The 24,723-nt window shown below is 38.2% G+C and overlaps 1 pseudogene; it reads right to left on the bottom strand.

Annotated features, from left to right (window-relative positions):
* Positions 1–16,231: 16,231 nt before the first annotated feature.
* Positions 16,232–18,925, bottom strand: LOC123836130 (proteasome assembly chaperone 4-like; annotated as a pseudogene).
* Positions 18,926–24,723: the final 5,798 nt, after the last annotated feature.

Genomic DNA, 24,723 nt, shown 5'->3' on the forward strand with positions numbered 1-24,723 from the left:
TTGAGTCAGGTTCTTTAATAGATCAATCGTGAGGATTTCTAATTTTAATTATGTGTTATATATTTTGGATTTTATGCAATCCAATGGATATCTAATTCAAAATAAAATACATTATTCCTCACTGATGAAATATAACTGAAGACACTAAATATGGAAGCTTATACTTACCACAATATATTTATAAAACTGATATATCTGAAGGGTTTACTTATACAAATACAGATTTTTAAATTATTATATCATAATAATATAACAACTACAGCTAATATTCATGGAATATTTACTGGGTACTAAACATTATACTAGTTCTTTCCATGCATTATAGAATTTCATTCCATTCCTAAAAAAACCTTTTTTGATAGTTCCATTATTGTCATCACTAGAAGGAATATTCACAATATTAAATAAAAGCAATAAATAGCAAGAATATGGACCATTCAGAATATAAGCCAGCATGCATGATGGAGTAAAATTCTGAAGTCCAGTCCTATGCTGGGGAAGATCTGGGGAGGACATTCTGGAGGAAGATTCACGTAGCCAGGATAGTAGGGGGGCACTTAGAGGACTCCAAGCATTCATTATTTACCAACTGATATCCCTCATGAAATGATTTTAATGTGTTCATAAAAACCTTGCCATTAGTTGCAAAGATGTTAATAAAATATAAATAGTTCCATTAATCTTTTTTTTAAAGATTTTATTTATTTGACAGAGCACAAGCAGAGGGAGTAGCAGGCAGAAGGAGAGGGAGAAGCAGGCTCCCCGCAGAGCAGGGAGCCTGATGCAGGACTCGATCCCCGGACCCTGGGATCATGACCTGAGCCAAAGGCAGACGCTTAACGACTGAGCCACCCAGGCATGCCAACAGTTCCATTAATCTTAATGGAAAAAAATATGGTGCATTTCATCCCAACTCAAGACACTCAAGCAATGTTCAAAGATAGAAAAATCAGAACATCTAAAAAACACGCAATATCATGATAGCTTATTATATTGACCAAAGGAGGAAAAGATGACTGAATAGCAGGTGGAGGTAGGTGGTAAAGGGTACAAAGACATCATACTAGGAAAGGAAATACAAAAGTAAAGAGCCAAGTGACCGACTTTCAGACAGGTAAGCCTTTTGGGAGGTACATGGTTATTCTGCACTCAAACTCAAATTGCACTTGAAAATAGTTATAGCACAGGAAAAAAAAACTTGAAGCACAAAATAAAGACAAAATCTGAGAGCACTTCAAAATAAAATTAGTGTGTGCTCACAACAGACTGAAGTGTCAAAGAAGCATCTACCTCTTTATACCTCTCACTTCTAAGTACACAAAGCAAACATGCTAACACAGTGATTGGAAAATGTTTTGTAGAGTATTCTCTAACGAAAAGACAAGGTTTTGAAAAAATATGTCCCTGCCTGAAACTGAAGTGTCAATATTTTGTTTAATGTAGATAACTTATTAAGTTGTAGAATGAAAAAGTACTATACTGAAACAAAGGAGTCACCTGAAAAGCCCTGTAACTTTTTAAGAGTCATTATGACTCTTAAATAATTGAAGAGTTGGCAATCAATACATCCATATACATAAAAGCTGAGTATCAGACCTAATCATTCCCATTTTCCACTGAGGCAAATAAGATTGTGCAAGGTTAATTAACCAAACCTTGGTCATAAAGGTAGTAAGATACAGTCAGTACTTCATCCCACTCTGTTTCATATCAAAGCCTGTGTTCTAAATAATTGTGCTATGCATCTAGAATTTCCTTATGTCTATTGCCAGCATTTGAATGATAAAAAGAATTACACAATTTTCTATTAAAAAGTATAAGAAAATGCTCAGTTTTGCAAGGGTCTTCTTTATGTACAGGTGAAGTCAGTTAGAGCTTATCTGGTGAGCAGATGAATACCAAACAGATCTTTCTTACAGTATTTTCACAGCTAATACACTCCTGCTAGTGACTGAAATTCTTCCACTTGATAGTCTTCTAACTGGGTTTAGAAATTGTCCCCAGTACAATGTATTCTAGGATAAAAACCGAAGGACATTTTTATCATACATAAATATCACATAAGATTTAACTAACAAATACCTTTCCAAAGTAAGGCCATGGAAAGAATGCTGACATATGCAAGTGATAAATTATTGAACACTACATCTGAAATTAATGATGTACTATATGTTGGCTAACAATTTAAAAGAAAAGAGGAAAAAAATAATACTGAAGTATGAGTCAGAAGACAGAAGACCTGGGTTTTATCTACCGTGGCCGCTTACTGATTGGCATTGCTTAGGTCACTTGACCCTTCTGAACCAAGGTTACTTATGTACGGAAGGTAACAAAGTCATTCTAACTACATTGTAGCACTGCTGCAGAAAATTCCATTTAATAATGCAAGTTAATGTATTCTTAAAACCTACTTGTCCCTTCAACATGTAAGCTCTAGTTTTCTAATTTTTTTCAGATGGAAAGGGAACAGATTCATATTCCATACATAAAAGCTTTATTTGAAATACCGAAATAAGGAAAAGCAGGAAAGGGTCTGCTCAGGGAGGGGAGCGCAGAAACTGAAAGAGAGGTGCTAACAGGCAGAGAGGAGAAAAGCAAATTTCATCTAATTTACAATTTTGTTTCTAGATGGCCATGAGATTTAACGTACAAGAAAAGAGAAACAAAACTTACTAAATGAAAAATAAAATGCAAGTTCTTTTTCATATGTTGTCCAGAGCTAATTCTCTTGTTCTTATTCTAGAAATGTAGATTCCTTTAAAATAGAAATCATTCTGGGCGCCTGGGTGGCTCAGTCGTTAAGCGTCTGCCTTTGGCTCAGGTCATGATCCCAGGGTCCTGGGATCGAGTCCCACATCGGGCTCCCTCCTCGAGGGGAAGCCTGCTTCTCCCTCTCCCACTCCCACTGCTTGTGTTCCTGCTCTCTCTATCTCTGTCCCTGTCAAATAAATAAAATCTTTAAAAAAATAAAATAAAATAGAAATTCTTGCATATTTTTTACAAATAAAAATCATTTCTAAGATATACACTAGGTTGGTTCTAGAAAGAGAGAAGGGGAGAGGGAAGGGAGGAAGGAGAGAGAGAGGGAAGGAAGGGAAAAGGGAGGAAGGAAGGGAGGGAAGAGAAGAGATTTAAATATGAATGCTTTGAAAGGGGCAATTTCTTGTTGAGAGTCCCTGCTGTGGACTTTGGCTTTAAACTTCTGCTGTCACATTATTCCTCTTGTGTTATGGGATTTTTTACTTGCCAACATTGATCCCAAATGCTGAGCCATTTAAAAATCATTCATTCATTCATAGCTTCAGAAGCAAATAAGGTCAGAACATTTTCAGACAGATAGATTATGACTACCACCTTACCACAGTTGTCTTGGCTGGGCTGCTCAATGAATTTAAATTAATCTCAGTCAGTTTTAACCCACTGAAGATATGACCCCTAAGCTTTTCTTCAATGAAAATCAGTTGCAGCAAAATAACTTTGCTTCATCAGTGAACAGTCATAAGTTGACCACTATGTAGCTGCTAGTTAATAAGCAGTGAATTGTCCTAAAGGTGCCCAGGGCACAAATTATGAAACACTGTAATGTCTTTCTTCTAGTTTTATTTCAACATAAACCTAAAGTTAATGTAAATCTTAAGAAGACCATGTAATATGGGGCATCTGGGTGGCTCAGTCGGTTAAGTGTTTGACTACTGGTATCAGCTCAGGTCATGATCTCAGGGTCCTGAGATCAAGCCCCAAGTAGGGCTCCACGCTCAGCACGGAGTCTTCTTGGGATATTCTCTCTCTCTCTAAAAATAAAGAAATAAATCTTAAAAAAGGGGCCATATAACTCACTAACATATCTATCACTGTGTTGTATTTACTACAGTTGATGCTTAAACTACTATATCAAATATATCCCTTAAACTTGAGAAATGACAATATTTTTTTAAATTATGAAATGTTAAAATATCACCCATACAAACTCATGATTCCAGTGAGATATAGGAGAATATTCTAGTCATTATTGTACCTCCTATTTGTTATTTATTAATCAACCATAATTTTAAATGTCTGTAAATATTTATACTTGTGAAATCTCCCACTACTTTTTTTTTTCTTAATTTCAGTGAAAAAAGCTTACATACCTAAACATAAAATAAGCTTTACTCTTCCAATTTAGGCCACATGAATGATACTTTGAGAGAGAAACTGAGAGCACTCCCTATAGCTAATAAATCATACTGAAATTTTGATAAACTCCTACATAGTTTTTGTTTCTTTAGACAGGAAGAAGACAGATGTGAGTGAAAAAGAGATATTTTGTTGCCCAAAGGTATCAGTTAAGATGTTGTATTAGTAATGAATATATGAAACAGTAATTGACTAAAAAGTGTCTATTCCAAAAAGTGTCTTTACAAGATCCCCAAAGCTAAAGAATGCTAATGAAGGCCTGGATCCCAGGATATCCATTGTATTCATACTTAACCTTTCTTGTCTCACCAGCCAAAAAAACTACCAAAGCAAGCAGCAATTAAGAATACATGTGGGGCACCTGGGTGTCTCAGTCATTGGGCGTCTGCCTTCTGCCTTCAGCTCAGGTCATGATCTCCGGGTCCTGGGATGGAGCCCTGCATCGGGCTCCCTGCTCAGCGGGAGGCCTGCTTCTCCTGCTCCCACTCCCCGGCTTGTGTTCCCTCTCTCACCGTGTCTCTATCAAATAAATAAATAAAATCTTAAAAAAAAAAAAAGAATACATGTGATGTGTTCTTTCTCTTAGCACTCAGACTTTACCTGCCGATTTGTATCATTGTATTTTCAGGAGGGAGAAACAAAAACTCATTGGTGGCACAGTGACAAAATCCAGAACCCCTTTGGAACATGTTACATAACTCAATATGAAATTTCGTTTCACACAAAACATTTCTGAAATTATGGACTTCAAAGGAAAAATCTGAGTTTGCTGCGGCGCCTGGTTGGCTCAGTTGGTTAAGCAACTGCCTTCGGCTCAGGTCATGATCCTGGAGTCCCGGGATCGAGTCCCGCATCGGGCTCCCTGCTCAGCGAGGGGTCTGCTTCTCCCTCTGACCCTCTTCCCTCTCGTGCTGTCTCCCATTCTCTCTCAAATAAATAAATAAGATCTTTTAAAAAAAAAAGAAAAATCCGAGTTTGCAAATATAAAACTCATGTTTAATGGCCTTTCAATCAGATACATGTATACATGTGTATTATGTGTGTGATACAAACAGGTATAGTGTAAAAATGTTATGTTACATGGGTAATTTTTATGATAGTGCTTTTTTTCCATTTTGATAGAATTCAAATTAACATACTTGATTGCATAACATGTACAGATATTATGCCTAACATGATCCAGTACTAAGTGACTTTTTTTCCAAAAACAATGAAAAGAATGAAAGTTAACAGCTTTGCAAATATGCTTATCAGGTCTCAAGCTTGTTTAATACGTATTTTTCTGCTAAAATTTGGACAATAGGTGGTTCTCATTTTTCAGTAAAAAACCTATACAAAATATATTTAATCTTATAAATGTCCCTGTGCTAAAATGGTACCTGGTATACTTCATTTTCCAGAAAGCATCATGTTTTAGCCAGGGAGAAATGGACACAGATGCATGGAAGGACCTATAAGGAAAAATGCCAGTTATGGGAAATTCAGTCCCTGTGGCAGTATCAGCCAGGGGAAATATTTCCAATATGTTTATATGAAGTCCTTTTGGCACTCTCAAGTGGTAACTTCCGTTTCTTCTTTCCCCTAGGATATCCTGAAAATATCCCTCAGAAGGGATTATTCACTATTAATATAAATTGTTTTCAGCTATGAATATTTAATTATAAATAATGAGCAGCAGAGATGGCACGAAATGTCTCTTACTAGTGAACCAGAATATGACTTCGGTCTGGTGTCTGACAAAGATAGGTAGAATCAAGACCAAATCATCAATTAAATATTTGGTAGGATAATTTAAATAAATGTCCAATGGAAGTTAAAACAAAAAGGACTGCTTCAGCTATAGAATTTAATTGGATATGTAGTTAGGGAAACTGAAACTCTAAAGAAGCTCTCACAGGATTACTATAAAGGTTTCCTTGTCGGCTGGCCAAGTAAAGCTCCTGGAAGGAGTACAAGACCTATGTGGTGTGTTTGCACTGATAGCTGGAGGACCAAGGGATCCATCCAGGTTGACAAGGCATTGACAGTGTGTTGGTAAGGTATGGTATGTGGCACCACAGGCAAAAGAAACACACGGTACCAAACATCATTTGAAAAGGGCAATGATAGATGATATTATATGTTATTTATGAATGTACATATATGTGGTAAATGTTTAAAAATATGAAATAGGAAGGACAAACCCCAAATTCTGAATAGCAATTACTCCTGGAGAGGAAGAGAAAGGATATGAAAGAGGAATGGAGTTTCTTCACTATATTTACAATGTTTTACTTAAAAAAAAAAAAAAAAAAAGGATCTCATGGAAGAATGGCAGAAGTGATCTGAGTGATGATGGGTAAAATAGCTCTCTGAATTACTGTGTATTTAAAATTTCTGAACAATAAATTAAAAATAGAGAAGTATGGGCGCCTAGGTAGCTCAGTTGGTTAAGTGGCCAACTCTTGATTCTGGCTCAGGCCATAATCTCAGGGTTGTGAGATCAAGACCCGAGTCAGGCTCCCTGCTTAGTGGGAAGTCGGTATGAGATTCTGTCTCCCCCTCTCCCCCTCCCCTTCTCTAAAAATAAATAAAGAATAACTAAATAACTAAATAAAAAGAGGTTTGATTAAGAAGGGGAACAAAGAAAGGAGATAAATTCTAGAGTTAGCAAGATACTAATTGTTCTACCAAATTAATGCCATTCCTTGAAAGCATTCCACATTTTCTACATCTCCTCTATGCCAATGTTTTTCTGAAATTGTATTGTCCACCCACCACATCTCTGCCAAAAGAAAAGAATCCCACATTTCCTCAAAGCCAACTCAAACATTAATTTCCATATCGAGCCTTCCCTTAATGGCTAAGAAAAAAAAGAAAGCATTTTTCTCTCAACACTCTATGTACTTCCTCTGACCCAGATTTAATGGCACTGATAAAATATTACTTTTATTTACTATAGCAATATGTATTCTTATCCCCAGCCAGAATGCAACACATGGTAAAAACCTGCATATGCAAAGTACCCCATGGATGTTTTTTGAATTGAAAACTTTGTTGTATTCCAGCACAGTTTTCTTCACTATTTCAGTTTTTCAGAACCAGTCTCTTTTTTAAAAAATTTAAATATATGTGTCATCTGTGAATATAAATTTATGAAAATAAAATATGATAATCAATATAAGAATATGGTATGTGAAAAAGAAATGAAGATACAACCAGGCACTCTAGTTACAAAGACGATCTCTTTTAATCTTCAAAACAATGACTAAGCATAAATTTTGTTTATTTCTCCATTTTATAATTGAGGAAACTAGGACTCACTGAGAGTAATTACCAAGTTTCCACAACTTGTTTGTGAAGTTTGAGCCCAGAGCCTTTGCTTTCTGTCTCCCCGCACCCCCCCCCATATCCTGTTGTACACCTCTTGGTCTCTTTAAAGAAAAATTAGAACTGATTTAAAAAAAAAAATTTGGAATATCTGATCAAATACCTGATTTCACTAAAGAGGGAGATTAAAATTACTTTACATCTATTTAGTGCTTTAATATCGTTTCAAATTTCTCCATGTCTATCATTTGATTCTCACAAGTTATTAAAATTATTTACATATAATACATATTAATGATTCTCCAACAAAGATCAATACAAATCCTTCAAACATTGCACAGTAGTTTCTAATTAACTCAACACAGACCTGTGTCATTGCTTTGCCATAATTTATTTCATCCTCCTTTATTACATCGTGTGTTTTACCTTTTGGACTGTTCTGTAGAGTTCATGGCATATTCATAAGGTTTATATATTTTTGCTACTGGACAGAGTCTGTATCTTCAAAGTATTGGTTCTTCATTCCTCACCCTTTCCTTTTCATGAAATCAAAGAAATTTTCCCAGAACTGTAATTTACACATTTTCTCCATGATCTCGGATAGTTGGCTTTAAAAGCTTTTAAAAGCCTTTTGAAGTAGCAAAGTCAGATACTAAATGTCATGGTGTCAATTCCTCTCTATATCCTTCATTTAGGCTAAGATTGCCCTCCCAATGCAAAACTTCTGTTACCTTCACCCACTGCTCAGAGTGGGAGGCAGCACAAACAACGAAACCTTTGCTTTATTTTAGTGCTTTGAAAAGCGCCTGCCTAGTAGGGATATTGTGAAGAGTAAAATAGCACATATAAAAATATTAGAGTAAGGCTGGGCACGCAGTAGGTGCTCAATAAATAGTGACTATTAATTTATTATTGTTGCCTTATAATTGTATTTTAATAACTTCATTTATAAAACTTATTTTCGTATTTATAAGCACAGTCATATTTTATATTTTTCTGGGTAACAACTTTCTGCCTTCTCACGCTTTTCAATCATTCAGGATTAAATATCCTTATAATGTCTTTTTCATAGTTTGGCTTTTTGTTTTAAAATGTTACATTTAGGACACTTTACTCTTCTATTTCAGTAATAGGAGGAGGAACATGAACTTGAGCAATCACTGCCTTAAGTTTTCTGCCTTAATACTGAAAACCAAAACATTACACCTTAAAAACAACTCTGTCAGACCAAGCTTGCTTTCTTCTTGTGAATTTATCTTCTAAACTGCAATTATATTCCACAATACCTACAAGGCCCTGAGAGGATACAGGATATCCTGGAACATGAGGATTAAATCAGATGTTGTACATGAAATGCTTAGGATCAAACCTGGAACATAGTAACTGCTCATCAAAAGTCAGTGCTTTGTTGTGGTATCATTACATCTGAGAAATGACATGGATGGAGACCTCAGTGCCTAGAACCAGCAATACTTCCAGTACTTGGGCGGGTGTCTATAGAAGAGCTTTTCCTTTGAGCTCCAAGAATAGCCAAAAATATGTCCACAGTAAGTAGGAGAGGCAAAAGACAGAATGGCAAACAAGAAAATACGAGATGCCAATTGTAGATTCCCAGAATGATTTGGGAGGTAGTTAGCCTTACTGCAAAGGCCTGGATCCTCCACGTGATGCTCAGGGGCTCTGTCAAAAAAAAACTGAGTTCTGATAGTTATTGCTTTTATTCCTAGTCTCAGGATTTATTTTTCTTGAGGTAGCATAGTAAGCATCCTGCTTCGTTTTCTCCCTTGACAGTTTTGATTTGTCCTAAATTTAATAAAGAAGTGCATCTTTATTGCACTCTGCCCCTCCCCCAGTTCACATACACACTCTTATATTTTTTAAAAAGAACTGCATCTTCTGTGTCAGTCCCTCTTCCCTTTCCCCCAATGTAAGAGAAGTTCTAGAAAAATCTTTAATATCTGCCTGCAAATGCCAGTGACCCAGTTTCTAATATTTTCTATCATTATTATCAATAGCATGCCTTGTTTAATAGACTTTGCTTTATTGTGCCAGAAATTGCATGTTTCTCACATGTGCAGTCAAAGGTCTTTTCCAACAGGCCTTATGATTTGGGTAGAGCTTTGCAGTGGGGCCAGAACCTCTAGGCCCCACATTGTGCTTCCACAGCTATCACCCATGGCTCAATCCCTGGGATGCACTATCTTTTATTAAATTGTCTATGTCTTCACCCTTTGGTTAACACAGTCAGCTATCCTATTAAATCCCTGCCTTGGTCTCGCAGAAAGAGAAAATAAATATTCTTACTTTTGTATCTGCAAGAGCTCTATAAGGAGTTAAGTTTTCCAAAATTTCTTTTTCATTGCCTTCTGAACCTAGCTGTTTCTCCTTCAAGTTTCACATTATCTTATTTCAGTCATACCAACTTGGATAGGAGTTTGCCTTTTCTTACATCTCTGATCACTTTGCCCTGTCTCTGTACAAAGATTTTTTTGGGTAGTTTACTTTTTTCAATTTGTTTCTGAGTATACACTTTTCATTAATTACTTCTGTAGTTGTAAATAACTATTTTACTATCTAAAACTTTTTGGCTTTATTTCTTCCCTTGAGACTTCATGGTTTAATTTGTCTTGCTATTCTAACCTCTTCAGAAGTGAGCAAAGAGAAACATGTATTTTATTTTTATTTATTTATGAATAACACATTTTAAGCTTGAGTTATAGAAATGCCACCTATAAGATCTCTGCTTTAAAAATTTTGTTATGATTTACTTTATAACAAAGATGACATATATTCTTGTAAAATTTCCATAGACACATGAAAAAAGGTTTATATTCTTTCAGTAGGAAGTACATCTCCCTCTCTCTCCGTGTGTACGTATAATCACACACGCGTGCACGCCCCCCACAATACTAATTCATAGGTTCCCTTTATACTCTTTTCCAAACCGCATGCCATTCTTGGGAGTTGGAAACATACCAAATGTCTTGTGCCTAAGAATCTGAGCTTAAGCAAACACATCTCTTTGGCTCATCTTAATATAACCAATTATCAAGTTTCTACCCTATATACCTCTCCTAAGATGATAGCACCTCTTATAGGAAAGAGAATGAATTATAAAGGGAATTTTAGTGAGGCTGTTCTGGTCTCTGTTTCTAAGAAAGCTCACAATTTCTAAATGGACTAGTAAATGGGCCCCACAGGAAGATGACTTGGTCCAACACTAGGAAGGATTGGAGATTAGAGAACTATACTATAATGGAATTATGCAGTTTTAGTACTTGAAAATACCTTAAAGATCACCTGGTCTCTCGCTCGCTGTTTCTTTCTCTCTCTCCCTCTCTCTCTCTCTCACACACACATACACACACACATATTTTACCTCCTCCTCTAGACTAGGGGAATCATGCAATTTTTCTCAAGATGTTTTATCCAAAGTTCCACAGGCCACCAATATGTGTTTTACAGTGTACAACATGAAAATGTCATTTTCCCTAAATATAAGTTGTCCAATTTAGTCATGTTATACTTGGTAAAAAATATGTGACAAAATAGCACCATATGTGTTTAAACATAAGAAGGAATCCATCAAAATTAGGTCTGGCAAAAATAAGTAAAATACATAAGGGAGGTAAATCTATGCCATAAGAAAAAATATTTTGTAAAAGTATTGTGGGCATTATTTGTAAGTGTAGCGGGAAAGATGGATGATACTATCTAGTTGCTAATATTTGAAATTGAGGTATCTAAATGAGCCATAGAAAATCTGTATCTACTCACTTGAATTGCTAAAATGCAATATCTCAGGGGATTTATAGAATTAGATTGACCTTTATACAAATCAGAGTATAATACATATGAGGAAGCTACATCAAACCCTTCAACGTTTCTTCTTTGGCTTTGCCAAAGAAATTAAGCCTATGTTGTTTTTAAATAATGGAAGTAAATACATGTGAGACCACAATATAATCTTAAAGAGAAAACATTTTCTCCTCAGCAAGATACATATATTAAAGTGAACTGGAATGCAGAGAACCATCCCCTGAGTTAATAAGATACAGCTGGTTCTTTTGGAAACAGAATGATGGCTGAAGACACCTGTGTATGTGTTTGGCATCAAACATCAGCCATTATTCTATCCTATCTATTTGGTCAGTGAGCAAGAAGTCTCACAATTTTTAATGAAATTGACCAGATCAGTTCTTTATCAAAACTCTGATACAATATACTTGCTAACTTATAAGTCACCTCTTCAATGCTGCTTTCACAACTGTGTGGTTTACCATGGAGGTACTTTTAGTAAACTAATCTGGTGAGTTAAAAGTTGAATTTCAAAAATGTGAAAACTATCTACAGCAGAATACAGACTTACTTGTAAAAGAAAACAGTCTTAAAGATGTTCACTTTTATGTTTCATAGGTAAAGGTAAAATCATGAAAACAGAATAGACTTCCATTTGTGATAAATACATTTTCAGATTTCTATGGATCCTTCAATATGAATGATATATTGTCAGCAAAAAACACAGATCAGTAATTGAAATAATAGTTTTTTTTCTAGTATCAGAGATGGATTGTAGGTCCTAAAAACATTTTAAATTTAGCTGGGAAAAAAAAAAAAGATTAACAACAAAAGAAACAAACCAACAAAAACCCTACATGTCATTCCTACATACCTTACAGAACACAGCGTTATTTTATCCCATAATCCATAAAACTATACTAGTCTTTAAGACCATAGCTAAACTGAGATATAGTTAATTTTTTCTCACCCACCTGGGAAGAGTAGGCAGAGTAAAACCGAGACAAAAATTCTAATGAAGATCAGTTGCAGAACCAGTGCCTCCAATTGCCCATAAAGGATGCACATAAAAAAACAAAAAAGAGTCTGGCTGCAAGCATGATTCTTTCACTATAGCATCAGGGAGTCATCCTATGAGCCAAGTTAAAGAATCTAACAAAGATTCTCATTTAAAAATAGACACCTGGGCGCCTAGGTGGCTCAGTCGTTAAGCAGCTGCCTTCAGCTCAGGTCATGATCCCAGGGTCCTGGGATCGAGCCCCATATCGGGCTCCCTGCTCAGTGGGGAGCCTGCTCTCCCTCTCCCACTCCCCCTACTTGTGTTCCCTCTCTTGCTGTGTCTCTGTCAAATAAATAAATAAAAATCTTAAAAAAAAAAAAACCAGACACCTGGGGGCGCCTGGGTGGCTCACTCCTTAAGTGTCAGCCTTTGGATCAGGTCACGATCCCAGGGTCCTGGGATCAAGCCCCGCATTGGGCTCCCTGCTCCGCGGAAGCCTGCTTCTCCCACTCCCACTCCCCCTGCTTGTGTTCCCTCTCTCACTGTTTCTCTTTCTGTCAAATAAAATCGCTAAAAAATAAATAAAAAGACAGATGGGCAAAGAACATCACTAAAAATTTAAGAATAAGGAAATCCAAAAGGCACATCAATACAATTGGACATGTTTAAATTTATTGTAATTAATTATAAATAAAAAATAAAATATTGTTTCTTCTCTTCCAGATCAGCAAATATGAAAGGACTGAAAATACCTAGCATTAGAGACAGCATGAAGAATATCTATCCCACATAGTATCAGTAAGAAAATAAGGCAACTTTTATTCTGGAAATTCCATTACTAAAAAATATATCTTAAGGAGGTGTGTGAATAAGTACACAAAGAATTTTAAGCAAGAAAGTTCAGAGAAGCATTTTTAATATCAGTAGTTTGAAAACAATCTAAATTTCTATCAATTAAGAACTCTCCTGAGTTATCTAAGCTCCATATTAAAGTGATCAAGAATATCGATGTTGATTTGAGTCTCTGAATTTACTGTTCCCCTTATAGCCATGTGCCCCCTCCCCCTACCTTCCTCAACACTCTCTGTTAAGCCAGGGCATGTGACTACTATGAATAATGAGTGTTGAGCAGAGGTGATGGGTGACACGTCTATATTGAAGTATTTAAGAGCCAGTGTGTGAACATTCATCTCCCCTCTGCCCCTGACCTAGAAACTATATTTCTAAATAGCATATCTGCAAGGCAAATGCTGGCTGAAATATCGAGTCACCAATAGGAAGACAGCTACTGGAGCCACAACAGACTTTATGAGATCAAAAAACAAACTTATGTGTGTTGTTTGGGAGATTTGGCGATTTATTAATCACCATCATAGAGAACAGCCTACCCTAACAAAAGCATTTCTAGCAAAAGCGGGATACTGTTGTAAAAAATATATATATATGGCATTGGCTTAGTCATCAAGTGGAAGGTAGCAAGAAAACTATTTCCAAAGACCAGTGAAATATTATATTCATGCTATGTAGTACCAAAACATTTGATAAAATTGAAGACTTGATAACTTGAAAGAGACTCTATACCTAATTAACTTGCAGCCCTGGGCCGATGACTATGATGACTGCATGAACTTAATAGCGTGTGTTAATTGTTATTGGTGGTGTTTGGCAAGTATTACAAGAAAAGTGAGATCAAGATAGAATTAGTACCAAGGAGGGTACTGGGAAGCAAGCCCTCAAAATGAAATCTTAGAACAATTATTTTTGTCCTTGAAAACAGAGCTGGGATCCTTGCTTATGGCAATAGGATGCTAGTAATCCATGGTGCTCTGTGGTATCATAATTAAATCATCACCTGTGACTGATTGTGAGGGTCTGCCAATTCAAGTGCTTTGAGATACTGAAGGGTCGGTTTCTGTTACATAATTATTTAAAAACATTGATGAGGGAGAGATACTTCTGCACTACAGAGTTTGCAGAAAGAAAATGGCAAGTTTGGGTTTTGAACATTCTGATTTCAAAGCAAAAAAAAAAAAAGGATTCCTAGAATATTAATGGACAATTGGCACTGCTTAACTTCCAATGAGAAGGTAGTGGTAATTACTGTAATAGGACATAAGCATGAAATCATAACCTGAATGTTAAGAATGTGGGTTTTTTGGTTTTTAGTTTTTGATTAGTGTCTAACCAATCATAGGGTCTTCAGAAATAAAATATATGAGCAGCTTACTAAATATTACTTGTTACAGTCTGAATGTGTCTCTCCAAAATTCATATGTTGAAATCCTAATGCCCAATGTGATGATATTAGAAGGTAGGGCCTTTGGCTGAAACTCTCACAAATGACATTAATGCCCTTATAAAAAAGGCCCAAGAAAGCTCCCTCGCTCCTCCCACCATGTGAGGACACAATGAGAAGTCTACTGGAAAAGGGTCTTTACCAGAACCTAAGTATCTGGCACCCTGATCTAAGATTTCCAGCCTCCACAACTGTGAGAAATAAGTTTGTTTATAAACTACCCAGGTATTTCGTTAGACAGCCCGACTAAGACATTACTTTATATAACAGGGAAAAAAAATAGGTCTGGTGACCAAACAGACTTGTGAAACCACAACTGAAGTCATAGCTGCTTAGCCAGTATTTATAGATTCAAGAGTTCACAGACCCAAAGTGCTTGATTGATGGGGAGGCTAGTTCCCCTGGAGGAAGGACCCTAAATAACTGCCACACATACTGTAAATTTTTCTCCTACTCTTCCCGAAGGTACTTACCACCATTTTCTTTGGTGACTGGTATGTGGGAAAGACGAGACAGCCAGGCCTTTAAAAATGTACTAAATGCAGGCTCAGAATTGGTATTCATTCTTGAAGGCCCCAAAATGCCACAATATTCTGCAAGTCAAAATGAGCATATAGTGATATTTTGATAAACGGCGTTTTCATTCAAGTCTGTATTACAATGAACCCCGTGGGCCCAAGGACCCATCCTGTGATTATATTCCCATTTCCCAGATGCATAGTTTAAGTAGATCTACTTAACTGGCAGACACCGGCTCCCTACCTCATGGAATAGGGGCTATTATTATGAAAGGCAGGATCAGGTGGACTCCCATAGAACCTCCTCTCCCTCTACCAAACAACCTAGGGAAACTGGAGGTAAGAGCCACCAGCAGAAAGCAGGTGGATCTCCACAGATAACTATGCACTGCCATAAACTTAATCAGGTGATCCACCAATTTCAGCGGCTAGTTTAGAAACGGTATCTTTACGGAACAAATTATCAAAGCCTCTGATACCTGGTATGAGCCAGTTTCTCTGCATTCTTCTTCCAGAATCTGGATGGTGGGGATGCATGAAGCCACTGAGGGCAGTAGGACAAGTGACACGAGGGAGTTCCAGGTGTGTGCACGCTGATGTCTGAGAAACGTTTACCAGCTTCTTCTGGTGCCCTGGCTCCTCACAGCCCGACTGGGTCTCGGAGGCCCTAAGGCTTCCTGGGGCAGAGCCAGACTCCTTGCTGGGGAGGCCCCCCCCCAGGCTACAGTGCATCATATTCCTGCGCTCTCCCCACAGTAGTCCAGAATATACCTCCCCTAGTGCCTTCTGCTTTTGATGACGAATAGTACGCCGACATGTAGTTGACTTCTGCTAGAAACCGGATATACCCAGAGTTTAAATCGAGTACGGCCAACATTGTGTCAGAGGCAGAGGAGGCTGCCCGCGAGCGAGTAAGGCAGGCTGGCGCAGTCCGGGACTGTGGACTTCATAGCTGGGAATAAAGAAGGGCTGAAGAGGACGTCCATGTTGGGGTTCACCGAATGCTGCTTCGTAACCACGATGGGTTTCTCATTTCCAAACGTGTCAACTTCACTTTTCCGTCCCCTGACATTTAATACACTGATTTAAACATATATTGTGCATGAGTTACAAATCCTCACTTCTGCCACTCTGCTAGAACTTTTCCAGAAAAGCCTCCATTTCTTCCTTGATCCCCTTTCTACAAGTAATGCGAAGTTACTGTCAGTGTTTGGAGGCTGGAACTGACGAGCTGCTGGTCGGTCATCCTGGGCAAGCAGCGGGCAAGGCCGGGGGAGGTGGCGTGGAAGCACCGCGGAAGGGGAGGTGGAAACCCCCACGGAGTCACAGCGGCGGCACGAGGCCATGGCGAGGTGGCGCGGGCGCGGCGTGGCCCCTTCCCACGGGAAGAGCGAGTCCAAGTCTGTCCACTGCAAGACAGGAAAGCGGGCGAGCTGCTCCCACAGCCGCGCGCTGAAGTTGTGCAGGAAGAGGTCTCGGCCCCTCCCTGCCACGCGCTGCCCTGCCCACAGGTGGGCCCACAGGTGTTGTGGTCCTGGTCTTCGTTGCACTTGCCCCCACGCCCGGACCAGAGCAAGTGAATGTCGAGAGGCTCAGCATGCTTTTGCTGAGGGGCGCAGGTACCTGTATACGGCTATTGACAGGACAATTGCTTTTTTTCCCTCTTTAACAATTGTGAAAAAACATGAAGAGGAGTCAGCTTTTACCTAACATAGCTGAAAGTTGTTTAGAACCCAGTTAACTCTCCATTTCTCTACCAAACTCCAGTCTGGTTAGGTTTGCCTCACAGTGAAATCCTACAGAATAGGACATTTCTTCCACTGCCTTGATGACATCATGAAAACTGGACCAGATGAGCAGGAAGCAGGGGTTGTCTTGGACGATTTAATAAGATACACAGGAAGCCAAAAGATGAGAGAGATAAATCCTATCACAATTCAAGGGCTAATCACTGCAGTCATGTTTCTGGGACCTAGTTGTTGTGACATTCTCTCCAAAGTGAAAGATACTTCATTTTCACTTTTTACTTTTAAAAAACAAGTACAGTGGCTGGAGGTCTCTGAATTCTTGAGACAATTTATACCACTTTGGAGTGTGCTATTCTTACTAATTTATGGAAACCCATACAGTTAAAAGTTTTTAGAGGAGCCTGGAGGTGGTCCAGGTTCTAAGGCAAGCCAGTCTGCTACTTGAGCCTATTCACACATCTGATCTAACAATGCTTACTGTGTCTGAGAAAAATGGGAATATTATGAAAAGTTCTGGCAATTTCCAATAAGAGAAATGCAGTGCAGATACACAGGGATTGGGAATTGGGAATCAAAGCATTACTCCATGTTTCTCTTACACAGAAAATTATTTTTTTTGACAATTCCTCCTGCATTACCTCTTCTCCATGCTACATCTATTTCTTCATGGAAAATTCCATTGACAAGTTGACTGAGGAGAAAAAAAAACTCAGACTTTTATAGATGGTTCTGCACTATATTCCTGGAACCAACAGGGAGTGGCCTTTTATAGCATCACTGTTCTATTCAGGAATGTTCTTGAAAAATAGTACTGAAGAGAACGTATCCCAAGAGAAGAATTTCATACATTTCATTTTCCAGTTTGTCTGGACCAAGAGATAGCTCCTGAAGCACTGGCAGTGGCTAATGGTTTGACTGGATCGAGAGGGACATGGGAAAAATTGGAATATTGGTGAGAAGAAGATCTGGAGAAGAGATGTGCAAATGAACTTTTGCAATGTGCACAGAGTATGAAGATCTTCATATCCATGTTAATGTTCATCAGCGGACATTCACCGTAGAGGACAGTTTCAAATATCAGATGGAAATGACAGCGCGTTCTATTCCTGTCAGTCTTATCCATGGACACATAAAAAATGTCCATGAGACTACTCTGCATGGGTCAAAAAATGGACTTCCCCTCATCTGATCCTTTTATTGATACTATTGGGCACTTAATCTGTCAACATCAGAGACCAAAACTACCATTCTTCCTTGGGTGTGGCTGGAGGACTGGCTTTTGACAGGCTGTTTACATTACACTTTGCTCTTTGATGCTGGAGCTACAACCTCCACCAACAGGGGGAACTTTAATTAGAAGGACGCTTTAAAGCATGAGGATGGAAAAGAGATGTGCTCCATTCTAAATGCTCCCTATTCCTGTCAGCATCATGCCAGCCATGGTTCTTCATCTTAGAAGCAATAGTTAGTTCACAGTCCTTGATTTCTTTTGGCATTCCCAGGACCGGCTTGATCACAGTCCATCAGATATGTCAGCAGCAGCCAAAGTGTCTCCTTCCCAAATGTGTCAGGCCTCTCCTCCATGTTTCTAACTCATTATCTGTATCCTCAGCTTCTGCCTGTGGTTCCTCAGTCCTAGAGTTGACAGCTTCCTCCCACAATTATTATCTCTGTGGTATGTCACTATTCCCTTTTGGTTTCTCGGGCCCCTCAATACCTTTTTGACCCATTCCCAAAGTCTTGAGAATTTTCCATTTGACATCCCATCTGACTTCAAATTAGCAAATACACATTGGAGAAACCTTATGAATGTAAGATGTATATGGAAAAATCTGCCAGCAGTCAGTCCTCAATTTTATTGCATACAGAGAAACTTTACGAACATAATGATTCATTTGAACACACATGTCACTTTATATAAGAGACTGCACACAGGGAAGAAAAGTGATATAAGCATTAAATGTGGGAATGTCTTCAGCAAAAAGTTCCATGTCACTATTTATCAGAACACTCACACCAGTATCTTTAGACCTATGAGACTGGTATTGCTTTCTTGAGTGTCACAATTTGAAAGGCCCATTTTGGCCCTCTTTAAACCATATCTCTTCACAGGGCACTAAGTCCAGAACCAAAAGAAGGACCCAGCCAAAGCCCTATGGCATTCCTGCTTAAACATGCTCCTTGTACCACAGATCTCATAACTTCCTGTCCAAATAGCTCTGGGGCCAATTAGAGGGCCTACATGAGCCTGTTCCTCAGATTTGTTGATCAGCAAGTGTGGAAACACTTCAGCTTGTATGGTACACAAGAGGTGGGCAGAGGAAGGGGCTTGGCTGTACACGATGAAGTGCCACACACCCTCAATCAAATGCTCCTCACAGTGCAGGATGATCCTGAATATGAGAAGGGGGGAGTGGTAGGCTCCAGGCCCAGAGGAGTTCAGTCATATCTGTGATAATGCCCATGAATTCAAGAACCAAAATGCAAGTACTCATGAAAAAAAGAACTAAAATAGGAATGAGATGTTGTGAACATTTGAAAGTGTGCATGTGTTCAACAATAAATCAAAACTTATTATATATCAAAGAATTCACACTCAGGGAAAATCTTATCAAATATGATATGAGGAAATAAAGCTTTTCTCTTAGATATAACCGTATAAATCATGTTTCAGATGTGATACCAAACATTTTATAGAAAAGATTACAGAATACTTTTTTATTAATAAGTTCAGTCAATGTGGAATACCTATTCAAAGCTATTCAAAAAGCAACTGAATAATTTTAATAATCAGACAATGTACATTAAGCATATACACAAACTTTCCCTGAGATAGAAAGGATTTATCTGAAAATGTAGAGATACTGGACTTTCTTGTTAATCCAACATAACCATGACCATAAAATTAATATAGTAAATGATGCCATAACTAGAGTACATTTATCAAGATTTTCTACATTAATACCACCAGTATGGCATAATACACAGTGGAAATATAATAACCCTTTAGAAGTTTAAACTATCATACCACAAACCTTTTCTCCTATTATTTCTTGGAAAATATAAATAGCTTTTGACATTTGTAACTGAATTGTCCTTTCAATAAAAAGCTATTATTTTGGTTATGTTGCAAAAAAGGACTATGTGTGAAAAATGCTCAGTAGAACATATCAGCAGATTGCAAAATTTCAGGGCTAAAATTAGGTTAAGGGCATTGTCAGAAAGTGAATATTTTCATGTTAAAGTTTTTGAAACATATTTTACTGCAACTTGGGTTAAGGAAAAGCCTTGGAAGTACAAAGATAACTGCATAAACGATCTACCTCAGGGAGGATTTGAGATTCACCTCCCTAAAGGTACGTGTTGTGTATCAAAGGGGAATGCAACCTGGGGCCACAGAGATATTATGGGGGTTGTAAACTGGGAAAGACTGCCTAATCCTATTCCCATACCTCTGGATGTTTCCGTACATTCCAGAGGGTAAGAACCAAGGAGGTTTGCCTTCTCTTTCCAAGAAGAATTTGTTTACACAAGGGAGTAAAGATTACTTTCCCTCTCACAGGAGAAGAGAAACATTTGTCCTCTTATATAAATGCTCAGATTCATATTTTGGGGGTTCCTCATTTAGAGTAGAGAGCCAGGTACATGTAAGGTCACATCTATCTGGCTTTCATCACATGACCCAAGAAAGGGGAAAAAATTGAGACAAAATGAACTAATGCAGCTATTGATATGAGTAATAATGCGTCCCTGACTCAGAAACCTTATGCTTATTTTTAGAATAATGCAAATAAATATAAATATTGAAACGTAATAGGTATGACCTTTCCACTTTCTAAACTCACATTATATACCATTAAATTGAGAAAGACCTTTGAAGGCAAGAAAGGAAAGAAATACAACAGATGGAAGGGCTATGTCTAGAAAAGAATTATAGATGAGCTTATTGGCACATGGAAATGAAAATAATTGGAAAGATAGGAAGCCTTTTAAGACTATGAGAGAGTCATACTGCCAAAAAACCATAAATTTTTGCCTTTAAAAGTCTGTGATTGTTCAGTGCTTAAAACAACCCTTGGCTCCACAGTTCTCCAAGGTCAGAAATTAGACTGAAAAAGCTGTGCAGCCACCAAGTAGAGCAAAACCTAAGATGCATTTTAAATGCGCCCAAGAAGGACAGAAAGGAGAAACAACAACAACAACAACAAAATGAAACAAAAACTCCCTCATGATAAGTGGAGCCTGAACCCTCAGATTCAAGAACAACTTTGGAGCCTAATCACCAGACTCCCCACATTCCTAGGGTAAAGAATTCCATAGTACTTGCCAGTAGAATTCCAGAATTTCTCTAGACCAGTGAAATCTGGTGCCTAGACGTGAAGCAGAAATATTTAATGGTCACCAAATATCCATGTGCTCTCCTACTTTCCCTAACTGCTTTGCAGTTAAAAGAAGTTGTGTTAGGAGTTTTATCCAACAGACTTTGAGCAAAAGTGACCTGAGTCACTCTGGCACAGAAGCATTGAGATACAGTTCTCTCTTCCCTGTAAAGGTTACCTGAAAACTAGGTAGTAGTGTTTCTATATGATACAAGCCACCTGGATCCCACAGCTTAGAAGGAAGCTTCCCTTGAGAACCACTGGACTCCTGCCGATTTTGAGTGAGAAATAAGTTCATGTTGTTAAACTACGGAAATTTGGAGGGCTTTGTTACTACAGTATTATGTATCCCAGCAGTGCTCAATCAGGGGTGATTTGGGCCCTACTAGAGATATCTGGCCATGTCTGGAGGCATTTTTGGTTGTCACAATTGCGAAGGGAAAGCCACAAGCATCTAGTGCGTTAGAGGCCAAGGATGCTGCCAAACATCCTGTGATGCACAGGACAGCCCCCCATACAGAGAACCGTTTGGCCAAAAATGTCGATGGTGTCACTGTTGAGGAATCCTGGCCAAGCCTAACCGGGTCCACATGACATTTAAATGGCCCACGATATACTGTTAAGTGAAAAAAAATCTCAGATTTATTCTAATCATCTTTATGCAGCATTTTGAAATGGTGTGAATCTCCCTGTATCCACTTGTGCCTGTAATCTATTCTTTCCACACTCTCCAGAGTGATCTTTTTAAAAAATGTAAAGCAAATCACATCACTTCCCTCCTCAAAACTTCAAAGGCTCCAGTCACACTCATAATAAAAACTCTACTCTGTACCTTGGCCTATGAGGTACCTGCCCTCCTACCAATCCAATGTCATTGCTATCCCTTACACAAGGCCTTATACTGTCCTTCAGATTTGCCACATACATTCCTGCCGTGGAACCCTCTTCCTGATCTGTTTATCCTCTAGATAACTGATGTCTCTGCCCTCAGTGGAGGGCTCTGCTCCAAAGCCTCCTCCCCAGAGAGGCTTTCCCTGATTACCCTACCTGGAATAGATTCCACTTCCAGTCATTCCTTATCCCCTTACCCTGCTTTATTTCCCCTCACAGAACTTAGGCATACCTGAAATTTGCTGTGTATTTCTTTTTTTTTTTTTTCTTCTTTTTTTAAAGATTCTACCCATCCATTTGACAGAGAGGGAGAGAGTGCACAAGCATGAGGAGCTGCAGAGGGAGAGGGAAAAGCAGACTCCCCGCCGAGCAGGGAGCCCGATGCGGGACTCGATCCCAGGACCCCGAGATCATGACCTGAGCCGAAGGCAGTCGCTTAACCAACTGAGCCACCCAGGCACCCCTGCTGTGTATTTCTTTGTTTGCAATCTCCCGCACCAAAATTAGCTGTATCAAGTAGAGGTTTATTATTTTCTCCACATCTCTAGGCTTAGAATCATGGCTAGATCTTAGAAGTACATGATAAATACTTGTTGAATAAATGACTAAATGGATATAAATGCATTAAGGGATACCAGGAACTATGAAAAATGTTAATATTGTTCACCCTTGGGTTGTACAATTTCAAAGGATTTTCATTTCTTACTTATAACTCATTTCCTACCTCTGTTACTTTATACACCAATTTTTATTTTATTAATGTGAATGTCACATGTAAGACGGTTGAGTTTTAGAGGCAATTTCTTCATTGTATCCATGAAGAGAGGAATTGTGTAACAAATCTACATTTTGGCTTGTTATACTCTCTTGGAATCAAATGGCACAACCCAGATTCCCCAAGTTTTGTATTTTATTTTTATTTTTCTAAAGAGTTTTTTATTTATTCATTTAACAGAGATAGAGAGAGAGAGAGAGAGGGAACACAAGCAGGAGGAGCAGCAGAGGGAGAGGGAGAAGCAGGCTCTCCACTGAGCAGGGAGTTCAACATGGGGCTCCATTCCAGGACCCCGGGATCAGGACCAGAGCCAAAAGCAGATGCTTTACCCGCCGAGCCACCCAGGTACCCCTCCCCTAGTTTTGTATTTTAATAAAGACTTTTCTTTTGGTGGATATTAAGTCCATCTAAGGAAATAAAGGAATAAGAAGAATTTCCCTTAATGCCTCAAAGGATTTCAATTGAAAGTACCAGGATCAAATTAAAGGAGAGTTCCACAAATAACATGTTATAAGATAATAAGACTCCGGGGCACCTGGGTGGCTGAGTCAGGTAAGTGTCTGCCTTCAGCTCAGGTCATGATCCCAGGGTCCTGGGATCAAGCCCCCCATCAGACTCCCTGCTCAGTAGGGAGCCTGCTTCTCCCCCTCCTGCTCCCCCTGCTGTGCTCTCTCTCTCTCTGTCAAATAAATAAAATCTTAAAAAAAATAGTAAGATTCCTATCCAATCTCAACCTTCAGAACAGCTCTTAGAAACTAAGTACACTCCTACATTCATCACGGGTGAGCTCTCAATGAACTGAAAAACAATGATAAAGAAAATATGAATTTGTTCTAATGAGAAACTCTGGGTACAATCCACATTTGAGATAATTAAAAAATAACGGACATTGAGTATTGAAAAGGATATTAATCTTCACTAATGAATGAGACTGTATTATGATGTTATAATTAAAATGTCTGTAGTTTCTTTTGGAAATGACAAGCATCAACAAAATAGGAAAGATTTAAGATGAGCTTAAGAAAGTCTAATCTGGGTGTATCTCTGAAGACAAACCTATAGTGAATATGGGTATAGTGAATATGGGGATGAACAAAAAGAACAAGCTCTTTTCATATACTAGAAAGAAAAATTTTCAGGGTGTAAAATCCAACATTGAAATTAAAGTGTTTTGTTATCAGGTTATAAACTGTTTTAATAAAAATGATATCCTTTTTTTTTTTTAAAGATTTTTTTAAAGATTTATTTACTATTTGAGATAGAGAGCGTGCATGCTTGGGGGGAGGGGCAGGGGGAGAGAATCTCAAGCAGACTCCCCACTGAGTGTGGAGCCCAACACAGGATCTCATGACCCATGAGATCATGACCTGAGCTGAAACCAAGAGTTGGACGCTTAACTGACTGAGCCACCCAGATGCCCCAGTAAAAATGATGTCCTAAATAATATCATAATGAAAACTTTCAGCTAGCATTCTTCAAGTATCTCAAACAGTGCATTGGTGTTTTCACTATGTCCAATAGGAGAGGAAAATACAAATGGACAAGTGGAAAGTACTTCAAGTTTAAAAAATTAGATACTGATGACAAAATTCATACAAAGCTTTGGATAAATAATATCCACACTGGCACAACTATTTGACTTGTGTCTTAAAGAATAAGGCTGACTAAAATACTGAGTCATTTATTTAAAAAAATCCAAACCACATGTACCTTAAAAAGATAGATACCTATTGATATAAATGGTAATTCAATCAAAATAGCACAAAAAATATTAAGATGATATATCCAAGTATCTGGAGAGTGGGTAATGAAATCAAGAGCAATAAGCCAGTA

Source organism: Mirounga angustirostris, unplaced genomic scaffold (assembly GCF_029215605.1).
Source record: "Mirounga angustirostris isolate CCGP_5_RB_7025 unplaced genomic scaffold, mMirAng1.0.hap1 SCAF_12, whole genome shotgun sequence".
NCBI lineage: Eukaryota > Metazoa > Chordata > Mammalia > Carnivora > Phocidae > Mirounga > Mirounga angustirostris.